The sequence below is a fragment of the Brienomyrus brachyistius genome, chromosome 3, assembly GCF_023856365.1.
Source record: "Brienomyrus brachyistius isolate T26 chromosome 3, BBRACH_0.4, whole genome shotgun sequence".
Classification (NCBI taxonomy): domain Eukaryota; kingdom Metazoa; phylum Chordata; class Actinopteri; order Osteoglossiformes; family Mormyridae; genus Brienomyrus; species Brienomyrus brachyistius.
In genome coordinates this window covers 26,528,725-26,552,067 of record NC_064535.1, presented here as the reverse complement: position 1 = coordinate 26,552,067, position 23,343 = coordinate 26,528,725, and the positions used below count along the sequence as shown (strand labels likewise).

At 47.7% G+C, this 23,343-nt stretch overlaps 1 protein-coding gene across 3 annotated transcripts in view; it reads right to left on the bottom strand.

Moving 5' to 3' along the window:
* The window catches only part of LOC125738710 (neuron navigator 3-like), a 191,789-nt gene that overhangs the window by 81,519 nt on the left and 86,927 nt on the right, over window positions 1-23,343 (bottom strand). The window lies entirely within an intron of this gene.

The following is a 23,343-nucleotide window of genomic DNA, read 5'->3' as shown; positions in this document are numbered from 1 at the left end:
GACATGAAGTCTCTTTCAGAAATCTTTCTGTCAAGCAATTTCTCAGTCTGACAGTAATATGTCTGGCTTCATACACCAGACCCCCACTGCATTTCAATAAATCTTAATTTAAGTCTGGGACAAGAATCTAATTTGCGCAGGTCGTTTGTTTAACGGCTTCATTTACCGAAGCTTAGTCGTACCCAGCTGGATCATGACTACCACTGAAATTTACAGTGCAGCTCAGACATATATCACATGTGTCCAGCAGGGGGAGCCAGCTTCTCACGATTTGCCGTGTGAAAACAGATATTGAACTGAATTCATTTTCTCGACTGGCGCTGAGAAAAGAGAAGCTTAGTCATTCATAACTTGAAAGTGACTGGAAAGTAAAACAAATCATGGAAAATCGTAATGAAAAGCAGATGGCTCTTATTCCACTCTGACCAAACCCAATACTCTCTTGTGAAATACCTTGGAAAGAACTGCAGCGGAGAACCACAAGACCCAGACGTGACCCCCCCCCCCCCCCCCCAGCAGCAGGGGATGCAGAGTCATGACCCCCCCCTGTCCAAAAGGCACTGAGATGAACCACGGGGCACCATCCCCACCTCAACCTGACAAGAGACTCGAACTTCATTCCTCCTGGTTTGTTCATTAACCGCACTGGCTGCCATACCGATGGTACCCCCCAGGTTTATGGAATGTGGGGGGTGTGATCCCTGCCCCACTCTCATGTTAACAATCTGAGCCACCGCTAAGGCTGGACATTTAACATATCCGGAGACAGAGGTGGCCCAAAACAGGCTTTGGAGAGAAACAGAACCAAACGTCTCAGACTACTGGTCTTCTCCTGACACCACAATATCTTTGACCTTCATCTTCGAAGGGGGGGGGGTCTTTATGTATCCTCCTCCTTAAGCCATTTTTATGCATGTTGCACCCTGCATCACCAGTTCAGCTCCCACTGTCCTTGCTGTTTATGTGACAAGACCAGTTGCCTTGTGCCATTTTTGTATGATGCCCCATTTGCTGGTAAAATCAGCCAAATGGTGATGCGCATCAACAGGAGCTGAAGGACACAGAGGGGTCGTCCCGGAAACGCCAGAAGGTCAGGATGCAGAAAACAACATGTCCGCCACAATCAAATGCGGCTAAATCACCAAGCGATTCCTTAAGGAGAGTTTTACCGCAGTAAAAAAGAAAAAACTACAGCTGCATAAATTGGCACATAGTTAATGACAGTGCAAGTCAGGCTGGAGGGAGACGCAAAGACGGCAGATCAAACGACAAAAACTTGGTCAAAGATGAAGAAGAAGAAGAAGAAGAAGAAGAAGAAAAGTTCCTAGAACCCAAATCTCCGCAGGGTTTTGGGCACCAAGCCGAGAACATGATTATTTTTATTTGTGAATTACCGGGGAACACGGTTAAACTCCTGCATTATGGCTTTGTGGTAAAACAACAGCTGCTACAGTCCTCTTGGGCACGCTGGGCACTGTACCTAGAGCTACCAGTAGGGGGACCCCTAGACCAAGCAGACACACTGGGAGAGCCAGGACTCGAATCCCAAGGGCCCCACAGCTGCTTAAGTGCGGAGACAGTTTATCCTTCCTCATGGGGGGGGGGGGGGTTTCACACTGGAAATGATGAGCATTTCCCCACAACTTTGCACTAACATATACTTAAAATGGTATCCTCCGGCCACCGTGCTGGCAGAGAAGAGCAGGAAACCATTACAATTCACCGTGTTTTACTGTGTTGTCAAGTTTGACCTTTTTCTTAGTGTTTATGTGGAAAAAAGAATCCATGGCTACTTTAAGCGGGAGAACGAGCCCTTTAATACATGCCGTTTATATGAATGTACCTCCGGTGTACTTATGATTTGCTCGTTTGTTCTCCAAGTTTCAAGTCACATTGAGTCATATGTGAGTCGCCCTGCTGTCATTTAAAACGAAACCAGAGGGGGCGCTGTAAAACATTCTAATGGGACACTATGAAAAGCTACAGAGGGACTCAGCCGCATGAGGCATCTGCCAGGAATCCGGATAGCCCTCTTAGTCACAGGTGAATCACTGCGAGGGGTCCGGGCTCTCACACAGGGCTCTCATCTGGATCTGAAAGGCAGGTGAAGTAATGCAGCGCCCTCCCTGACAAGGACACCCAATCCCTAGAGCTGATTTGTACCATGTGACCTGATGCAGAGGGCCAATCTGGTCAAAGTCCCAAGGCCACAGCCAATCAGCCAATCCTGCTCTACGGGACATCCTCTGCAGCATCTCTCCAGGCCACGAGTCTCTCCCAGCTTTCCACCGGCCCATGAATAGCAGGGAAAAGGCAGGAAAAAGAAAGGAAAAAGCAAATTGGCAGCCAAGCTGGCCAAGGAGGTGAGAGGTGGTCATTGTCGTGCACCTGCTAGTAAGGAATGCTGGGTAATACAGAGGAAAGAGTTCATTTAAGGTCAAAAAAGCACATTATGCCTTACATTTTTTATGCATGTCAAAAGTGATCACTGCAAGAATAGCACGGACCCTCGTGGGCCCAGGCAGGCTGTCCCAGGCCCTGCTGCTAGTAAATGACTTGCAAAAGCATAATATTCGCTTGAAGGAACATAAATGCTCAGCCTACGACACCAACAATAGTCATGAATCTGCCACGTTATGAAGGACGAACCACCAGAAAAGGCTTTAAGACACAACGTGATCTTAGAAGAGATCCTGTCAAGATGAAATGAAGAAGTCTGTTTGAAAAGTGAGTCAGAGAGATCTCGCTCTGTCTGCTTCGAGATCTGAGGCCTTCGTAGCCAAGCTGTAAATGTTAGTCTCTTAAAAGGCACTTCAGCCACCTCACATCCCTCAAAGGTTGATTAATTTTTCTAATCACAGCATTTCTTCCGGCAAGTTCAGTGTGGACCAGAGAGCCAGGTGGGCCTGATGGAATCCGACGGTATTTAAGACGCCTCGATGCTCTCCGCACTCCGATGAATCCTGACGGATCAGCCTGACAGACAAGTTATATACACCAAGGGGGGGCTGCGCCACACTGCGGTGGGGGCAGTTATTCCACTGTAACCAGGCATACATACAACATAATATACTACAAACCGACAGGGGCAGTGCTAGAGAATTTTGGCCCCCAACTCCAATAATGTTCACATTTCTTTTAGGGCCCCTTGGATTCATTTACAGCACCCCCACAGCATTACTGTGACCACCCCCACAATACCTGTGACCACCAAATAGTTCACAGGTATTGCGTCTATTTCACAATGAGCAGGTTTTAACCTCACCCATTGACATTGAGAAGAATGCAACTTCTTACCCAGGATTCCTTGGGCTTGCGAGAACAGACAGTGCGCAGTCGGCTTCCCGTCCTCTTCTGTGCTGCTATGCTGTCTTTTCTGGGTCACGCTCAGTGCAGCAATCCCCCCCCCCCCCCCCCCCCCCCAGCATGATGACGGCCCAGATCTCTAAACCGACCTCTTTCATCGAGAGGACCCACGACAATGTGATGGCGGGGAGCCTGCTGAGGTCATCTCACGAGTTCCCTTTCCCGCTCATCCTGCAAACTTGACTTGGAATTCTCGGGACCCCCCCTGTGCTCGCCGCAGTTCCTCAGGCGACTGAAGCAGTGGAAAAATGCATCAATTCAATGCCCAAGCAAACCGTCACCCCGACTGGGGATGCGGTCATGCGTACGCCTGCCGCCTGGGAGCGAGAGCCCACAAGGAGGCTTTTCACGGAACGGGCCAGCTAGCAGGGGGGGGGGGTGGAGAGATCAAAGGAGGTCTTTTCAAAGTGTTCGGTGAGGCAGAGAACACTTTAAGACTTGGCAGAAGCGGCACGGTAATTATTCAAAACGTCCGGTTAATCTCGGACGAGGGATTCACGGCATGGTGACACATGGATGGCGAAAGCCCACCCTCCCCATAACAGTGAGAATCGGCTGCCATTCGGTGAGATTTAAAACACACAGGGCCTGATATCCAAGTCAAATGTCTGTGACAGACCGGCTGTAAGAAGCTGCAAACATATTGACAAATTACAGTCACCTCTTACTTCTGGGTAAAACGTGATTCAATCCCAATGATTCAAAATGTGACTCCCACAAGTATTAAAAAAGAGGGGTAGAAGAGTTAAATATTTAAAGAATAATACAAAGTTTGTGGAGCCGTATCTCTGCGGACCGTGGGCGGATTCAGTCAGACGGCTGAGAACGGTGCTGCAGACTGTCGTAAGCGACCATTACACAGACATCTAAGCCCTCCTGTCAGAAGGTGCCCGTCTGACACTGCACAGACCGCCAAGGTCCTTAACGCAGTCCAGGCAGCTTCAGCACTCTGGGGTCATGCTTTATTCCCCCCTTACCGGTAAAAATAATGCTTGGGCTGAATCAGCACGATGACCTCGTGTAGTCAGACATTACCGCACGAATGCAGAGAGTTCGGATCTGTGCAGCCGCTACCGTCTTGACACTTGACGGATGTTCCCTCACCAAGTTGGAATGACAGTGAAGTTGGAGAGCAGGGTGTAACTTTGATGCTTAAGAGGCAGAAACACTGGAGAGGGAAGCTGAAGCCAACAGTCTTTCAGTAAATGTGTCAGTAATGGGAATGTTTAGAAACTCATGTTCTCACAATGATACTATAAATCAAGGATGTAGGTTTGATTAAAAAGGGACCAGATCACCCCCGAACCCCCTGCCTCCATATACACACAGGACACCCCCCAAAGTATGTCTCTACCATCCATGCCCCAATCTACACCTTTGTGATAACTAGTTGACTGCATCAACTAGGCAATAACAATATCCATCCAATCATTGATCCATCCATATATTCATTCATTCATTTATTCATTCATCTATGCATCCATCCATCCAGCCACCTAATTCCTTATCGTTGTCGGCTGCACAGGAGCAACAACCTTTTATTTATATAAAGCCAGAATATTGAATATTCTGATGGGGGATGAAATCTAAAAAAAACTCAGATTAAACAAAGGAAACTATGTAAGACAAATGTTCATCCCTTTAAATATGCAACAAGAGTTTTATAAAAGCAGTTAAAGTGAATAAATTCACAGTCAAATGGCTGCCAGCATTTTGCGCGGAGACTAACAGCAGTTTGTACCCGTGAATGTGGCTCAGCCTCTCGGGCCGACCTGAATGAATAAAGGTGCACAAATCGCGTTAATCTCGCGGCGTGGGACGGGGCCGCCTGCCTCACCAGTCCGCACATCAAAGTCCTGAAAGCATACGCTGTTGCATCTGTAAGCTCGTCAGCATTCATCTTTATCGCACTTTAACACACTCGACTGCTTCCAGAGAGGTGGCTGCCTTCCTTAAGGTAACTGGAACAGAAGGCTCATGAGCACCACCTCCAGGTGAGGAAATCTAATGACCACAAATGACCAGCACAAAATTTACCCCCAACTCCCCAACACACTGCCAACCCTACTACCTTACTTTGTGGACCCATTTAAAACAAAGCTCACGGGTCTGAAAGTAAAATGCACATGGCCAGCACCTCCTGGTGCCTCCCAATCATGTTGTGGGGTCAAACAGGCCCAGAGGACAGAACCAGTATTTACTGTCTGGCTCGACGATTTAAAAATTTATCAGCCCTGCAGAGGCTGCTGTTACCTTTATTAGAACTGTGCAATACTGCTACAATAAAGTATATTAAGAAATAACGCTTTCACAGCAAAGGAAATATTTAATATTAAAAATGCATAAGGTGGGCTCCCCCTAGTGTTTACGGAATGTAGGTGAAATGCTGGCCGGAGGTGTGGCAGGTGTGGGTAACTTTACACATTCCTCTTTCGTTTGCTGGGCTTATTCCTAAGTAAATGACAGCTTCTCCGAGTGGAATGTGGAGCACGTGGAGAAGGGGGTGGATTGGGGGGGGGGGGGGGGTACGGGGTTGTTAATACCCCATTGTTTCCCGGGATGTTACGTCTTGTCTCCTTATGGCATTTCCTTGGTCGGGAGGCTCGAGTGGCGCAGCGCATGCCAGCACAGTCCCCCAGCTGACTTTATTACAGACAGACTGAGGCCAATGATTCACCCCCCCCCTTTTCCTCAGTGCCAGTCAGGCTGAGGAAACCCAATAAAATAGCGCTGGATCTCCGAAGCCCGACGCGCCCGGACGTCATGAAGCTGGGGAGGTGATGATGAGGAGAACAGGTGTGCGGACACAGACACCATCAGATATAATAAAAGGCGCTCCTGAGCAGAGAGAGCGACCCCTCCAGTGAGCACTCTAACGGAGACCGGCCGCGGTAATACGAGACTCCTAAAAACCTGCAATCGCTTTTCCAGCGTTGATTTTTCCAAAGGGGAAACGAACCCATCTTCTCATATAGGTTCCTGATTTAGGACTAACTATACATTTCTGGACAGAGAGAGGGAGGAAACTAAAGCTGTCCTGCACTCAGGAAGTTTAAATGTGCTTTTAAACACACTCTGGACAGACCCCCTCTCCCCCCGTAACTCACAGTAGCGTTCTGCAGCATCTTATCTGCTAGTACTTCAGCGAGATTTACTCAGGCTATAAAGATACAACAAAGAGCGACTGTTTGCAAACTGGACACTGATATTTGGATACTGAAATACGCCTCTCACGATGTACGTTCCAGGCTGTGCAACGGAGATGCAATAGCTCCGGGCGTTTTGTTGATGCAAGGGGAATTCTGACAAGCTGGAAAGGATTAGCCGTGCCTAAGCTTGAGCTGGGATTGGCCAAGCAGGATCACGGATGCCGCGGACAGGGCACGTACTGGCGGGGCCCGCTTCGGTGACAGGCTGGCCCGGGTTGGACCCGAGCAGCTCTGAATGATGGTGCGGGTGTAGCAGCGGATGGTGCAGGTGTAGCAGCGGATGGTGCGGGTGTAGCAGCGGATGGTGCGGGTGTAGCAGCGGAGGTTAACAGTAATTAGCATGGCACCTCATCAGATCAATGAATAGAAAAACGGAAAATAACCTGTTGAGTCACCAGCATTGGTGGCTGGAGCGCGGTCTGTTAGGGTTGTACCTTCTTCTGAAGATACGCTGGAAACCAACCAGTCTCTGAACACAGAACAACACGGACAGCTGCAATGACTTTTTACTTGCTGCAAGGGAAGTCCGGTCCTGACTTCGAGGTGTCAGCCTTTAGTTATTGCTAAATTAAGATCAGGCTGCTGCAGGGTGTTATTTCTAAGAAATGGCATCTAGCAAAATGACAATAAAAAAAAAGTACATATTTCTCTAACACGGTCACACAGCGGTCACACGGCGGTCACACAGCGGTCACACAGAGGTCATATGGCGGTCACACAGCGGTCACACGGCGGTCACACAGCGGTCACACAGAGGTCATACGGCGGTCACACAGCGGTCACACAGAGGTCATATGGCCGGTCACACAGCGGTCACACGGCGGTCACACAGCGGTCACACGGCGGTCACAGTGATGCTCTGAGGCTGTTTCAGCAACACCAGGTCCACAGGATTTAGCCTGCAGCAGAAGAAAGAGTCAAATTAAAAGTTTTTTCTCTTTAAAAACTTTTTTCTTTCCTTTCCACGGCACACAGGCCCATGCCCTGCACATAAAACAACCAGCCATCTGCACACACATCTGCACACAACGCACCAGCGATCTTTCCTAAACAACATGCTGAACATTCCTATTACCTGCGGTTTTGGAACGCCTGCTCCAGTAAACATGTAACCCTCAAATCAATCTGACACCAATTTAAATAGTTAAATAAATACATGTTACACTCGTTCATGCAAATCCTTGCTGGAAGCCTGTTTTCCTTATCTGGCTGAATGGACACAACAATGCAAAAACTTAACAATACTTCGCAACATTGATACTATTAAATCTCTTTTTGGATTAAATTAATGAGTCATTTTGCCCATCGAAACTGCAGTCCAAGGGAACGCTTTGTACTGTAGATGAAACTGCAGCCTCAAAGAAAGGTTTTAAATCTAGCTGAAACTGAACCCCGATGGTTCCTGTGGTACATGTCAGTAAATCCTTCCCAATGGGGAGAAAATGATATTTTGCTGAAGCTGGAATTGCCCTCACGACCACAAGTCTGTCCTTTACCCTTTTTCTCCATTCTGTGGAAACGGGAGCATTTGAGATTTGTGACTGGGATAGAGTTGGCGGCGGGTGTCTGCACTGGGTCTCGCGTAAGGCCCCCGGCTACGGGGTAACGGGAACAGCCTGTCCGGGAAGGGGGGCTGCGGCCCCCGTTTTACGGAGTTTGGCGGCCCACCTGCACCACAGACCCCATGCATGCAGATCCTTCCTCTCTAGCTGGATCCACGCGCCTCTCCTGTTTGCGTGCCGGTTCCTATGCTCACGGAAAACTGAATGATTCCCAGCCAGTCCGGGCCGGAGCCCGAGCCGGTGGCGGCCGCAGTGAGTGGCCGGCTCAGCTGTTTGAGACCTTCGTTCTCTATAGCACCAGCAAAGGACCCCTGTGCTGCGTCTGTGATATCAAAACTGATGCAATGTTCACTCCTCTGCGGGTTACCATGATGCTGCCCAGTTAATGTTGCCTCTGTCATGCAAAGAATGGCCTTTAGGATGTTTCCAGGTGGAATTTTAAAAGATTAAGAAATTTTGCAAGTCCTATAACGATTATTTTCTTTATTTATTAATCTGTTAATTTCTGATGTATATTTCTCAGAGTACAGGTAGCCCCCCCCCCCCCAAACAATCTAACTTGTAGGTGTGGAGCCTATGTTTCATTGGATGCCTCGCAGCCTATTTCGAAATGACAATAAAGTTTGACTTAAAATGCAGGCCTAGTAACACCAGTGACCCGCAAAAAGGCCAGTTACAGTACACTGCCCCCCCCCCCCTCCTTCTCCCTTAGGCTACAGAATGAAGCACAGGGAGCTCCCACAGTGAGCCACACTTCTTGGCCTCCTTTAATTATAACTGTTAGTGTATGAGTCAAGCAGCCAGCTGTTCTTCTAGTGCAGGAAACAGCACGTGTCAACATCTGCCCAACGCCGGTTGTGTATTGAGCAGCACTTCTAAACCTCTCAGCCAATCAGAGTCGGCGTGTCATGTGACCTGCATGTTTATTTGTGCATCCTTATTCACCCCGCAAAGTCAGGCACACAGGTTTCAACTTTGACACCCCGTGTTGATTTACTGGGGACAAAACAAACTACTCCTGCGGAGTATTCCATGATGGAGGATTTCTTGCTTAGCCAGATAACTTGTTGGATTTAAGGTAGTCTGGGCCAAATGGAATTTATTTTTGTTCCCTTACATTTAGCCCAGACGACCTTAAATCCGACAAGTTATCCAGCTAAGCAAGAAATCCTCTTTGTGAAACAGCCCTCTGAATGTCTGAGACTGCAGAAAAGATGCTCTTGTACCTGATATTAGATACTAGTAATAAGCTGTAACATTAGCGTAAATTAAAGAGACCCTGAAGTTAACAACCGCAATACGCTCAGCGCAGCTTTTCAGTTGGTGTATTTATATGTGGCTTTGGGGATCCACTCATTCTGCCATTATGCAAATGTGCCGCCATAATTAAGGGCAATAACAATATTAATAACAATAATGGGCTTCCAATGTGGGTGCTGTTTGCACTGTATGGAAGCAGCATTCTGAGCAAAACACTGGAGTTGTAATTTCAGTGGAGCTGACAGACCATCCTTAATAGCCTCTAGGGCAGTAGTATTCAAACTTTTTTTGGACAGGGACTGATACTGTATATTTATCCTAATAACACCCCACACCCACAGACCCCAAATAAACTTTACCTTGCATCTCAATGGGAAAGATATACCTCTTTTCCTGTTAATAGCTTATCAAAGTCTGTGGACATTTTTGACACTGCAAGTCTCCTTTTTTGAATATTTCTAAAGGCTGTAATTTTGAAATAGGTCTGTCCTCACCTCAAACCCCCCCCCCCCCATGTTTTTCCTCTCACCCCGTGCAGTTCCTTCGAACACCACTCTATCTATCTATCTATCTATCTATCTATCTATCTATCTATCTATCTATCTATCTATCTATCTATCTATCTATCTGTCCCATCACCCATCGATCCATCCATCAAATCACAAAAGTTCTTTCAGAAGTATGTAGACACCAATCAGTATCACCAAAAATTCTGTGATGAAGCAGTCATTCACACAAAGCTCCTACCTGACCATTACAACCAGTGGAGATGCACACACTGTGCAGAAAAGGCTTGTACACCATCAGTCAGCTGACCGTCGACTGAGCCCAGGACTGGCAGCGACGGGTCGACACGGTGTGCTGACTGTCAGCTACATGGACGCACTAGGAGACTATGCACCACCAGGCTGTAGGCACCTGTCCAGGTATTTTGGTTTGAACAGAAGGTTTGAGGCTTGGGGGGGGGGGGGGGGACTGTTTCACAAGACCTAAGATGGACAGACGCCCTGAGCCTTATTGTTTTTTTATTATATATCTCTTCTAAGCTCCTTCTGTTCGCGTGACCCATGTCACGCTCTCCCTGCATCTCCCAGGGTGGATTTCCGAAAGCCTCTCCACCGGTCCAGCTCCTCCTCTTGCTTGTCGGTGGGCGAAGCCACCCCTTTGTGTGGGGTAGGGGGCAGGGGGGAACCTGGCTGCTTGCTCCACCATTGGTGGCGTAATAGATATGGCAGTGTGGCCAGCAGAAGAGCATGCTGGGATTACCGCCACAGTGAGAAAGCGAGAAGACGGACACAACCAACATCTCCACGAGGATGGTGAGTGACAGTGTCAGCTATGATAATGCAATATTATATGGAAAACAAGTTTTTCCACGTATTAAAAATGGATACTATATTCAATGTGGCAGGGCGGTTGTACATACAGGCCGTTTCATAACCCAGATCGAAGCTACTTGGTCATAAAACCCCGAGAAGAGCTGCAGAGAGCAGGAGGCTCTCCTGAAGTCATGTGACAAATGCATGTGGGCAGACGGCCAAACCGTGAACCCTGAGCAGCAGAGAAAAGCCCCCCCTTATCGTAAGCGTAGATAACGGGACCTCTCACAACTCACAAAGAGGCACACTCCCATTCCCCTGAGTTTTCGGAGATTTGCGAGAGATTTTTTTCACTATGCGACGAAGGGTCATGGGTTCAAACTCAAGCAGCAATGCGATTGGAACAGACTGCAGGGCCTGCAGGTCTCACCCGCACGAACAGGCCTCAAAGCGAGCGTGAAAATCACTGTGAAGACTGTGTGTCAAAACGAGCAACAGTCTAAGCTGTTAGTAGATGTTAGAAGACGACGTCTCAGGTCAGGCCCAAGAAGAAAGCACACCTGAGTCCAAGAGAAACCACAGAGACCGATCCCTGTGTTTTTCTCTCCCTTTTTTCTAACCCCGAAAAAAAGCCTGGAAAAAAATAAACCTCATTCCAGGTTATCAGCAAAAATCATATCTGGAAAAGATAAATACAGATGTTTTCATTTCTTTTTCAACCTTTCAAGTAGCGGATAAGGGCAGCCTAACAAGTGAGACTTCAAAGAGGGACCCCTTGAATAGGCGTATGGACGCTTATGGACCCCGGCCAACAGCAGCTGCGATCGCAGTGCTGGCTGCGTTGGGACGCTCGCACCTGCACACATGCGGACCCACATACACGCTCGTATCCCAGTGCAGGTCGGGGTGCACACAGCTGCACACATGTACACTGACAAAGAGCACATCAATTATAAGACACTGTATATCTGGCTACAGTTCATATTTAAGATTCCGGCAAGACACTGAGACACATGGCCAGACTTTGCACAGGGAATAGTACCTTGGCTGCCTTGCAGATGAACGTTTAGTACTGCATCACTTCAGTCGAATACGGGTCTAACAAGGGGATTTTCCCGTGGTTGTCTGTCATTCGTCTCATCCATAATACTTAAGAATTGTGGTGCAATTTCTAGAACCCACCATACAGTATATACTGGAAAGCCCACACCTGACAAGAAGTGCATGGAGAAGATGGGGGGGGTGACCGACAGCCTGGATTCACTTATATCTTTAAAAGAAACAGTGACACTTCATGGAGAAACTCAGTGTTGGCGTTAGACCAGTGCTGGTTGGTCGATATTCCCCCATATGCAAATGAAGTCACATGGCCGATGAAGCTGAGAAGACAGAAGAGGCGTTTGTGCCCCAGGAATGAGCAGCACACACCCCTTGGTTTTATTTGATAATACAGTAGCAGCTACAGATCATTACCACAGATCAAAAGTCTGCAGATCGCATTTGATGGCAGCTCTGGCCTACAATCCTTCTCAGTGTCCCATTACAGGAGATAGGAGACTAAAGTTTCCACCAAAAGCTGCTTTGGTCATGACGGCTCACTGCTGGAGGAGTTTTTTTCCCCCACTGGAATCAAGATATAAAATCCCCTATTCTTTAAAAGTCTTTAATCAGACAAAAAGGGATTTTCATAGCGTTTCGACTTGTCTGGTCTTAGCATGCACGACCAAGCAAGTCGTAGCTTTAGACAATGCTGGAAAAATCATCATCTTCATAAGGGAGGCAAAGTATCTGTACTTTAATATACACAGCCAGAGGCACAGAGTATCATCAGCCTCACAGTGCCCAAGGACAGCTGACGAGGAGATCAGAGACGTCAAAATAACGAATGAAATAAGGATAAAGCAGGTGCATCTTTGGCCCATACTGACAAGACACTGGGGACCAACCAAACTAGAAACAGTTGCATTGTTTCCAACTGTCTCAGTGCTGTTCATTGTCTACAGTGTGCAGAAAGTTCAACCAAGAGCCTAATATACCAAGACTGAACATCTGCTCTCTTGTGTCAAAGCCCCAGTTCTGGAAGCCTTTCACCCACATGGCGTCTGTTTACGTGGTCTAACATGCTCCCAGTTGCTTCAGAAGATGACCACATTGGCAGGCTGTGTACTAACGCGTCACACGCTTCCTCCGGCACGAACCAGATCTCAGGCAAGTGACCTTCATCCCGCTCGATCTGAGTGACGCATCAGAGCCGGCCGCCCTGCGCACTTTACAGCCATCTGCAAAGTTCAGAATTCCAAGCATTCTGCAGCCCAGACAGACTCGTGTAAAAGATTAAATGAGAAGCATCTTCCAAAAACATCTTCCCCTTTTACCCAGGAAGTGAGCAAATTGCATTGTCTGGGACACATTTTATTCCCCCCCAGGTAAATGGATATGCTTTCCCATCATCGCAAAAAAAATGTAATTAAATAATGCAATACGGTCAAGGACCCTTCCCCCCCTCCAACCCCCAAAAAAATGGATCAACGCCCCCGAATTGGTTGGGGAATTCCTACCGGATGTTACTCGACATGGAATCCGCAGGCCTGGCTAAATCTCACTAAAAATCTGAGTTGCAAAAGTGAAGCTGGACCCTGATTATTCACTCAGCGTAGCCTGTGATACGCGTTCAAAGTCCACGGAGAGGGTTAGATTACACGCCAAAGGCAACAAAAAAGAAAGAAAGAAAGAAAGAAAGAAAGAAAGAAAGAAAGAAAGAAAGAAAGAAAGAAAGAAAGAAAGAAAGAAAGAAAAAAAGAAAAAATGCAAATAGTAGATCTAACGGCACCTGCTAGAGCTCTGGGTGACTTTGTTTGTTGAACGTCTGGATCACGAAAAAAAAAGCCGTTAATTAGTCCTGGCTTTGCATTTACTGGGGTGGCAATGGGGTAATATTTTTCTGATAATATTTATAATATTTACTGAACCCCAGTATACTATAATGTTACATATTATGTGAGGACGCATTCATAGTTTTATAGCTTCAGTCTAAGAGACATAATAAATCTGAGGTAAAACTTGGATGAGGTCGCTTTCTTTGTTGCGGTACCATGAATGAATCAGCGATATGGGAAAATGATGTTGACAGTTGCATCCAGCATAGGTTTGGTATGGATTAAGCCTGCATTTATCTACTGTACTTATACAGTATGTCTCACTATTTGAAAGATCACTGTGACAGATCAGTTTTTTCTTCTGAGTTGCGTTTTTCCGCATGGCATGTCGCTTTGGTCAGTGTGACCAACATTACTTTCGGCACAATTTATGAAAGCTCACTTATCAACTTGTTCAGTAGCCAAAACCGGCAACGACGGAACGCAAGCGGAATACTTGAAGCCACAAATGCGGCAATTATAGATGTTCTTTAATAAAGTGTTTTATAAAGTGACATGTGTTTTTAAGTTGTTTATCCTTTGTTAAATCGGTAGCTCACCGTGGAATTGAAACATTTTAAAGGCTAATGTGTGCATTTTGCTCTGTCTACCTACAAACGGGAGCCTCTGGCTGTGTATATTAAAGACAACGGGAGACAGTGGGAATGCGTGTTTACAGGTGCATGGATGCGCATGCATGTGAGGGGTCTCCTACCTGCAGCAAACACATGCTATGAGGAGCTTCTGATGGTCGACACAGATGGATGAACATCACAGTAAGATGGATGAACATCACAGTATTCAACCCTAATTAGAGATGCTACTTATCAAAGTTCTGTTACTTTTCTTCCCCCTCAAAAGTGGGGGGGGGGTGGATTAGGGTTTGTATATAACTCATCCCCCCATCCCCCTCACCATCTGTGCTCCTGAATCCATCCATCCATCTATCCACTCCGTCTTCCAACTTGGTCAAGGTCATAGACTAAAACTTTCGTAATATAAGAATCCCTTCAGTATTTTCTCACCCACTGTTGAGGCTGATTAGAAATCATTTGAACAAATGAATATTAATGAGGCGTTTAAGATGCAATACAGGCAGATAGTAAACTGACCCTAACCATCTGTTTATGTTGCAGGTCACTCAGGCCTATTAAAATATTTAACTACCCAGCGTGAAGTTAATCTCCAAAATTCTCAGAAAAACGTAATGGAGCCAGGATATCATGTATATCGTTGATCTCTGATAAAATCTGCATATGTCCACTTTTTGATGATTATGACTTTTATTATAGGAACCTTTTATAATAATAATAATAATAATAATAATAATAATAATAATAATAATGATGATGATGATAATAATAATAATCCATCCATCCATTTTCCAAACCGCTTATCCTACTGGGTCACAGGGAATAATAATAATAATAGATAATTTATTGATATGGTGGGGAAATTGTCTTTATGCTCAACTTGCTCTTTGTAGAGTGAGCTGGCTGTGAAGGGCAGCCACCTGTTCGGCTGCCCAGGGAGCGGAGGGTTAAGGGCCTATGCTAATTACTGCCCCTTATTTGGAGACAAGCAGCAATCGATTGATGTCTTATAGAGTAAAATGCTCCACTTTTCGTTTTTATTTTTTGGTGAGGGGTGGCGACTGGGGTGCTTACATATTTTGTAGAGGGGCCATGGCCACCACTGGTCACCCCTTAGATCTGCTCCTGCATGTGGTGGGAACGTGACGAAGGAGACGTGCTGCTCCTCGCTGCACCGCACATGTTGCAGAGCAGCAGCTGACTTCACACAGAGTCTGACGTTAGGCCTTGTCAATAAACTTGTCAACTGTTTTTTTTTTCGTAACTTGGATGTGCCTTCTCATTATACCACATAAATTACCTCCAGAGACTCTTCCTAAACTAACCGCAGTGTAATCCTTGGACTGCATGCCCCGCTGATATAATAATTGCACTCAGCCACACACTACAATCATAATTAGGTACTTGATTCCATGATTGAAGCCACACAAACATTCCCAAGTAGACTGTCTGGCTAGTCTGGTTTTCCGGCCAAGGTTTTTCTGGGGGGGGGAAGTGCCACTTTTTCTAGGATTAATGAAACAAGGTCCAGGCTGTCCCGATACCCACTGTCTCCTAACGTCTGCTTAGTCTGTTGGAGGGAATTAAATCGTCACCACGCCCACCCGCCTCCCGCTCTGCTCCTCCTCGGTGGCTGGGCTCTGTCAACAGGTGGGTACGGCCCCGCAGATCTGGGGGTTTGTTTTGTCAGAGAGGCAGAGCCTGCCGTGGTCAGGCGTGCCAGGGCTGACTGGGAGGGCGGGAACGTACATGTGGAGACCCTCTGATTGCATTCGAGGGATGGAGGCTGTGATATCAGGCGTGTTGATGCTGGGTCTCCTAAGGTCAGGTAAGTTACCTTTCCTCGCCTATTCCTGTGAATCTTGGGAAAACTTTCCAAACCTTCTGCTCTGAGATATCAGAAATGATTACAGAAAGGTCTTTGGTGGTATGTGGCCCAGTGAGTTAGGCTTCTATGCCAGTGATCGGAAGGTCACCAGCTCAAATCCTGTCACTGGCGGACTGATGCCGCCACTGGAACCCTGAGCAGGACCCTTCACCCCCCAGCTCCCGGGGCACTGCATGCTGGCTGGCCCTGCACTGTGACCCCCAAGCTTACTCTCACCTGTGCAGGTGTCTCTTAGAGAGCAAGATGGGGAAGGCAAAAAAAAAAAATCCCTACATGGATGAATGAAGTCTCTATGTCTTCCACCAGATCCATGAGAAGTCCCTGGGTGTGTTTAACCGCGAGATACAGATTCTGATGAAAAGGTATGAGTTTGAAAGCTGATATAAAGCCAGTTACCGCAGCAAAATTGCTAGAGCATGCCGTAAAAATAGTACTTTCAAAAACAGAAACTGGAAGTAGGCAGTTAGTATGTATGAGTAAGCAACCACCTTGTTTAGGGACTTCTGAGGGAATGTGCACTTACACACCAATGTGAACGCCTGTCAACTTCCACTTCCTGTTTTCACCGCCCTGAAATCTCGAGGGACAGGAAAAAAGTAGACATTCCGCACAGTTCCTGCCAAGCTGACCTTCACTTCTTTGAGGCCGTACTGCTGTACCTTACAGTCACCAGACAGAGTCGGCACTTGTGAAGTGAGATTCAGTCCCGCTCCTTAACTGGGAAACTTTTGCTGGGATTTTACAGACCAAGCCCAGCGTTTCTCCCAGGGGAAGATCTAAAACAGGATCTGCTGTATAAAGGACGCGGCTGCCTGGATTTTGGAGAATTGGGCTGCCAGAGCAGAGATTGCATGAGATCCCAGCCACCGCTGGGAGAAGCAGATGTCAGTACTCAATATGGGGCCCTCAGGCGTGGGACAGGACACGGCTGGGGCCCCATATCTGGGAGGAAGGAGAGTGCCACGCTGCGGGATTTCACAATCAAAAACCGGTCTTATGGGACACTGAGCAAATGTGAGAAAGTGGGTCTTTAGCTGCCTAGGAGTCGCGTCCTGCCTTTAACCATCTAATACAGCACTAGATGACACAGCACTCCTGACGCAAACAGCATGAAGCTGAGAGAAGTAGCAAAGAACTACAGCGCAAATTTCTCCACTGCTTCATCTACGAGACAGATTCTGCGGATGCAGAGGGCCCTAATTAACCAGTTTTAAATGAATCTCAGTGGGGCCGCAGAGTTTCTGGATTGTGAAAATGATCTGGCACTATCTGGGTATCTGCATTGCTGATGGCCAGTGGATACCACTGTCAGGGGTGAGGCCACAGGGTCACTGGTTCAAGCTGAAACATGATTGGCTGCCAAAATGTCCCCACCCCTGTCAGTCACTGATTCAAAACATTTCATTGGTTATTGATAAGGTTGGCCCCTTCCATGCCCCCCCCCACACCTTATAAAATCGCTGTGATAGCCAGAAACATCTTTGTTCCTTGCTGGCAAAGCTGGGACACGTTATCATATGGGACCCTTCCGTTGGCTTGGCTTCCGTCAGGTCTGCAAGCCCTACGCACAGTGAAGCGTGACTATTTTGTAATGAACACACGCACTGCCCGATCCGCGCTGAATTTGTTCCAGCAGTCTTTACCCTAAAAGCCGCAACTCAAAAGCTTCCCAAGGATGACGACCATATGGCACAGAGGAAATGAACAGCAGGGAGAGTTTATCCCGGACATGAAGAGGTCGAGGTGGGACCTCCCTCTTGGAGCTTCTGGGTACTTCCCGGGATCGAGTGGCGAGCCGCCCATTCACATCAAATCCATAACAAGTAGGCCCACGTCCGTCAATTAGACTCGTCGACAGAGGCCAACATCTTCATAATTCCCAGCTTCTTTTTTTTGCCTCTGCAGTCTAATTAGACAGACTAAATGGAATATTGAGGTGCTTAACCTACCCCTGCCCCCAGTTCCAGACCACTCTCTCCCACGGCCGTTCCCTTATGTGGTGCCTTGATGGTCAAAACCCAGCTGCTGCTTCCAGATACAAGGACCATTAAATCAGCATCTTCTTTGGATGAAGGGAGGTGCTGCCTTCCATGCAAACCACACGCGCGAGAGCCTGATTCCCTACTGCCTAAACCACGCAAGCCGCTCCTTAATTTTCCAAGTACCCAGGGCCTAGTTGGATCTAAATCTCCCACGCACCAATTGTCACCCCAGCTGGTCAGCTGTAAACGGGCCCAGCTGAATCGCTCAAAGGGCATCTTCCTGTGTCAAATCAAGCCTATAATACCGTGAGACTATAATACAGGAGCTCTGTGAAGTATGAAAGCACCACGCAGATAAAGTGAGGCGGGAGATGAGCTCAGAAAACCACAGACCTGAGGCATCCCTCCAACCCCAGCAAGGCCTCGCTGGTACGTGTACAGACAGACGTCAGTGCACAAAAAACCAACTTAGACTTTCTCGTAATAGAAGGTAGCTTCTCCTTTCAAAATGGGCATCGTGCCCCTAAGTTACTATATTGATTATCATCCATCCATCCATCCATTTTCCAAACTGCTTATCCTACTGAGTCCGGGGTCCGGAGCCTATCCCAGAAGCAATGGGCACGAGGCAGGAGACACCCCAGGATTATGGATTATCAAGGAATGTTTATTTGAGTTCTGGAAGGCTCATTGTATGTCGGGACTTTGTTAGCGAACCCTGATGAGAAGAAAAGGACCGTGATAGAGAGGGGAAAGAAGACACAGGTCTGACACGACGACTCAACACTTCGGACTGCTGGGAATTGCCAGAGCAGACGTCATGGGCCATTTTCATTCGTCAGACGCAAATTGGAAAACAATTTCACAGGATCGATCAACTTTAAAGGCGACCCCATATGCAGGTGTTGTGTGGAGGACACAGAGCCTGGGAACAAAAACAGGTAGGCGGTAAACACGCAAATAATGCACGATGGCTTCGACAGTCATAGAAACCGCATTAAAAACGTGCAGCCGGGAGTTCATAGAAACAAGGGGAGACTTAGGGTCCCAACCTGGCTGGGATCCTCAGGGACCGGCTTGCAGTTTGTGTCTAATTACAGCATCAACACCCGTCACACCATTTATGCTCCTCAACAAGTAGAACATTATCCTAATGAGCACGCATAAACTGTAATCCTTCCCTCCAGTGTTAGCCGTTTTGGATAAAAGCATCAGATAATTGAGTAAACGTGAGAGTAAATCATTGGGATTGCTTGAGAGGAATTGACTTGGTTTATTAAAAGAAGCCTTAGGACAGGGTTGCCCAGTTCGGGTTTGCAGACTGCGGCTGAAGCATATCCTGATCAGCTAATTACCAGGTTTAGTAGGTGTGTCTGAGCAGGGAAATCTGCACACTGTGTTGCAAACTGAATGGAGTAACCCTGCCTTAGGTCAACTTTCTCTTCTGTGAGTCTGTTGCCAAAAGAATACCAGTGCTCAGCACAGGGCTGGAGAAAGAGTAGCGAAGTCCATCATTGAGAAAAATGCTGGCTGGATGCTCCAGTGTGGTAGGATTCTCTTCAAGGAAGAGTCAATTTCCCAATATATTATTTTTTCTGCAGTCCAGCTGTTTTCATAAACCCTACTGGTTTCCTGTCATCAATTAGAGGGGATCTCCATGGGACTGCTTCAAGCAGTGCTCACTTTACTGACCGTGAGTGGGCTGGGGAGGGCGAGGGGTTGTCCAGAGAGCTTGACACACACTTTCACAGCCCATTAACCAGGACCAAAAGAGATCATATGGATCAAACGATACCACTGCCTGAAGTAAAGAGGAGCAGGGTTGAGCTGGAGGAGAAAAACCCCCCAACGAGGACATCTGAGCCAAGCTGTGGCAGCATGCTTCCAGGTCGGTGCAGGACCAGGTGTACCAGCATCTTCCAGAAGGGGGCGCACTTGAGTAACAGTAATCCCACTCTTTCTGTAACTGCGCACCGAGCCTGTTTATCCTATGGTACTTCATTGACTCACTAAGTCAGACTCATCCTGCACACATGAGGCAAGCAGTAAACTACTAGGTCACTAAGAAGCAGGGTAATCAGCTGCCGGACTCCCCAAGGCCAGTTACACACTGATCATATGCAAAAAATATGCTGCATGGCAGCTGGGGACAGGAGCCACAGACCGGCTGGACCCACCGCACTCGAGCTCCCATCCAAGCCGCTGAGTACCTGCCATTTCAAGGATGCTAATTCACCCACCAGTCAGCAGACACAGGCGAGAGCTCCTGAGCATCCGGTGCAGGATGGTGTACCGCAAATTCTCACCATCTCTCTTTACAGCGAAGCATATTATTTTCCGAAGACCGTTTAATTGTCGTTCCCTGAGGTAAGCGATGCCCCTGAAGACGCTTGCCGTTTATATACCACGTGAGGAATGGGCAGGGAATTCAAAAACGCCACAATCCCGTTCAGTCCCGCAGCTCAGAAACACCCAAAAACTAAAGCCCGTTTCCTCAGACCTAAGCAGGCAACCCTTGGGACGGAGCTCTCCGTGTTGAGACCAGCGGGGACCCTCGCGGGGAGTTTGTCAGCATTGTTTTCCCCATCGGCATGTACGTGCTCTGTGTGGCCCAAACTCTCCCTGTAACTGTTCCCCTGAGACAAACAGGATGTTTCCGAAAAATCCACTCCGAGCCGCTGCCGATTCGAGCTCTCATATTTTTTTCCTGTGCTGCTCTGTGCTGGAACCTTGGCATGTTTGCCCGGTTATAATTAACCAAGTCCGGGTGCCGCGTCACCTCCTAGCGCTCACTCGCCAGGACCGCAGTGGCAGCCGAGAGCGTGATTGTCCGCAGAAACCCGAAATGAGGAAAACTTAGTAACAGAAAGATGGAGAAGTAGGATGTAACAAGAGGGACACTGTGGTCAGAGAGATTTTAATACAGGAGGAGGTGGAGGGCATGGGGTTAGTGGTGAAGTCTTTTTCAGACTGGCCCTGTGCGTCTGTCGGCGAGTGCTTTAGGGCCGGCCTGATGTTTGGGGTCACACGTGCATGGAGAAGACCCAGCTCCCTGAGAGGTAAGCCAAGAGAAAGAGGTTAAACAAAAAGACTAGAGCCAGAGGACAGTTCTCCTGACATCCCATTCCATGCCAGTTAAGGGTTTCCCTGCCAGTAAAGATCTCACACTGACCAGACCACCCATGCCTGGGACACACACCCCCCCGCAGAGGAGAACTAGACGAGCTGCCGGCTCCCTCAGCTTCTCCATCACTTCTTGGACCGGCGTGTTCATGTTCCGCACATTCGATGTCCGCAGCCTCACGTGTCCACCATTCCCCCCCCACCGGTCTGACTTCCAGCTCGCCAAAGATGAGTCACGGAGAACTGTGCCCAGTTAACGATCGACGGAAAATAATGGTGCACGTGGACCCAACTGACCCACACACTTGCCGACTCACCAACAAGCCCCTTAATTGATCAGCGTCACCCGCCCACCTGTCATCAATCAGCATCAACCCCCTACCTGCTGTCACATAATCAGTGGGAGATGTTCTTCCCTTCTGGAGGCAATGGGAAGAGCAACAAAAATGTAGTCCTGTAACTTGGGGGGGGGGGGGGGGGAGGGGCTGTACCTCCAGCTGGCATGTAATGAGTTTAATCTGCAGTGTCAGTGCAGGGCAGACATCGCGGGGATGGTGCTCAGCTGTGAACTGCCCCGGTGCATGGTGGGACACGGCCCCCCAGTGGGAAGCCGACACGCTCAGACGTCCCTGTCGCCTCACAGATCTCCATAACGACCGTCTTCTCACCCCAGGTGTCGCTTCGCTCAGGCAACTCAGGTCAAACAACAGCCAGGAAGTGACATCATCATTCTGTGCCACCCCTCCCCCCCCCCTTCCTCAACTGACCAGAGAACAGTAAACGAGGCAGGAGCCGCACCAGAGCTGACTTCTTCATAGTTGTGAGCGTCACGAATGCTGGCTGATCTTGTTGGACAATTTGCACATCCGTGGTTGGATGCAAGGAACATTTTCTACAAGCCCTGCTCTCCCCAGTAATGCGGCAGTGAAACACACAGGCCCAGCACCCACCGGACATGGCACAGATGGAGCTGCCACTGTGAGATTGTATCTTCACGTGGCTCCATCTTGGAGCACCTTCCACAACACAAAACCCAGCTTCCCAGCATCTCTGTGCCCAGGCTGCAGCTAATACCCTAACATGACCCATCCTCAGTGGAGTGAGGTACCACTCTCTATTACAGTCCTAACGACCTTCAGTTACTCATCTAATTCCACACCGTCAGCTACAACAAACCCTCCCCCAATAAACTATACAGAGAGGTCTACAATAAACTTCCAGATCTCAGACTCCATTAGCTCAACACCTGAAAGTTTCCTGCATGACACAATCTTTTATCACTGTAAATACCTGTAAGCCAAAGGAACTATTGACTGGTAAAGGGCCCTTGGGAAGGATTATCATATGAGCAACTGCACCTTAATTTGCTTTAACTGTCTAAACATTTCAGTAAAACACATGTTTTACAGACCAATTAGCAACTTGCCTTCTTGGGACACCATAGTTACCCATTATGTGGCATCCCCCAATTTGGCCAGAGTAAATAAATGTGCCCAGCTTAGTCATAACTTCTTGATACACAATCCTAGAATTCTCTCAACTGGACTATGTAACTGCACACCATATAAGAGAAAGTATTTTCAAATAATACTTTGGTTATATAAACAAATGTCATGTATAAGGAGTGCAGAAAACACTCATGCAAACAAGCATCTTAATTTGACTTTTGACTGAATCCATCAATGTGGATCAGTGAATCTGTACCCTTTCTAGTCCTTGCACACACAGACCGTCACGTGACTGAGTCAGCAAAACAGGTCACACACAGGTGTGAGATTTGATGGATGGACAGAGTCGTGCTTCCCCCTCATGGTGAGAAAGAACAGGTCTACACTGTCTACCCCTGGAAAACCGTTAACCCAAAAATACCATTAACAGCTAAACACAGCCCCTCAGCCCCAAAGGCGATTAACCGAATCGGTGCTTTCTAAGCCTTTTACAGCTGAAAAATGATTATGAACTCTACCAGAGACTCCGGAAGACACTGTACGTAGAAAGGTTTTCTCAGGTAGCTTTGTGCAGAACAGCAGCCAAAAACAGTTTGATGGGTACTTTGTAATCCTGTCAACGCCTCTGTCCCCCATTCCAAGACCAGCTCCAATTCCAGCACCAAGCAATGTTATTAA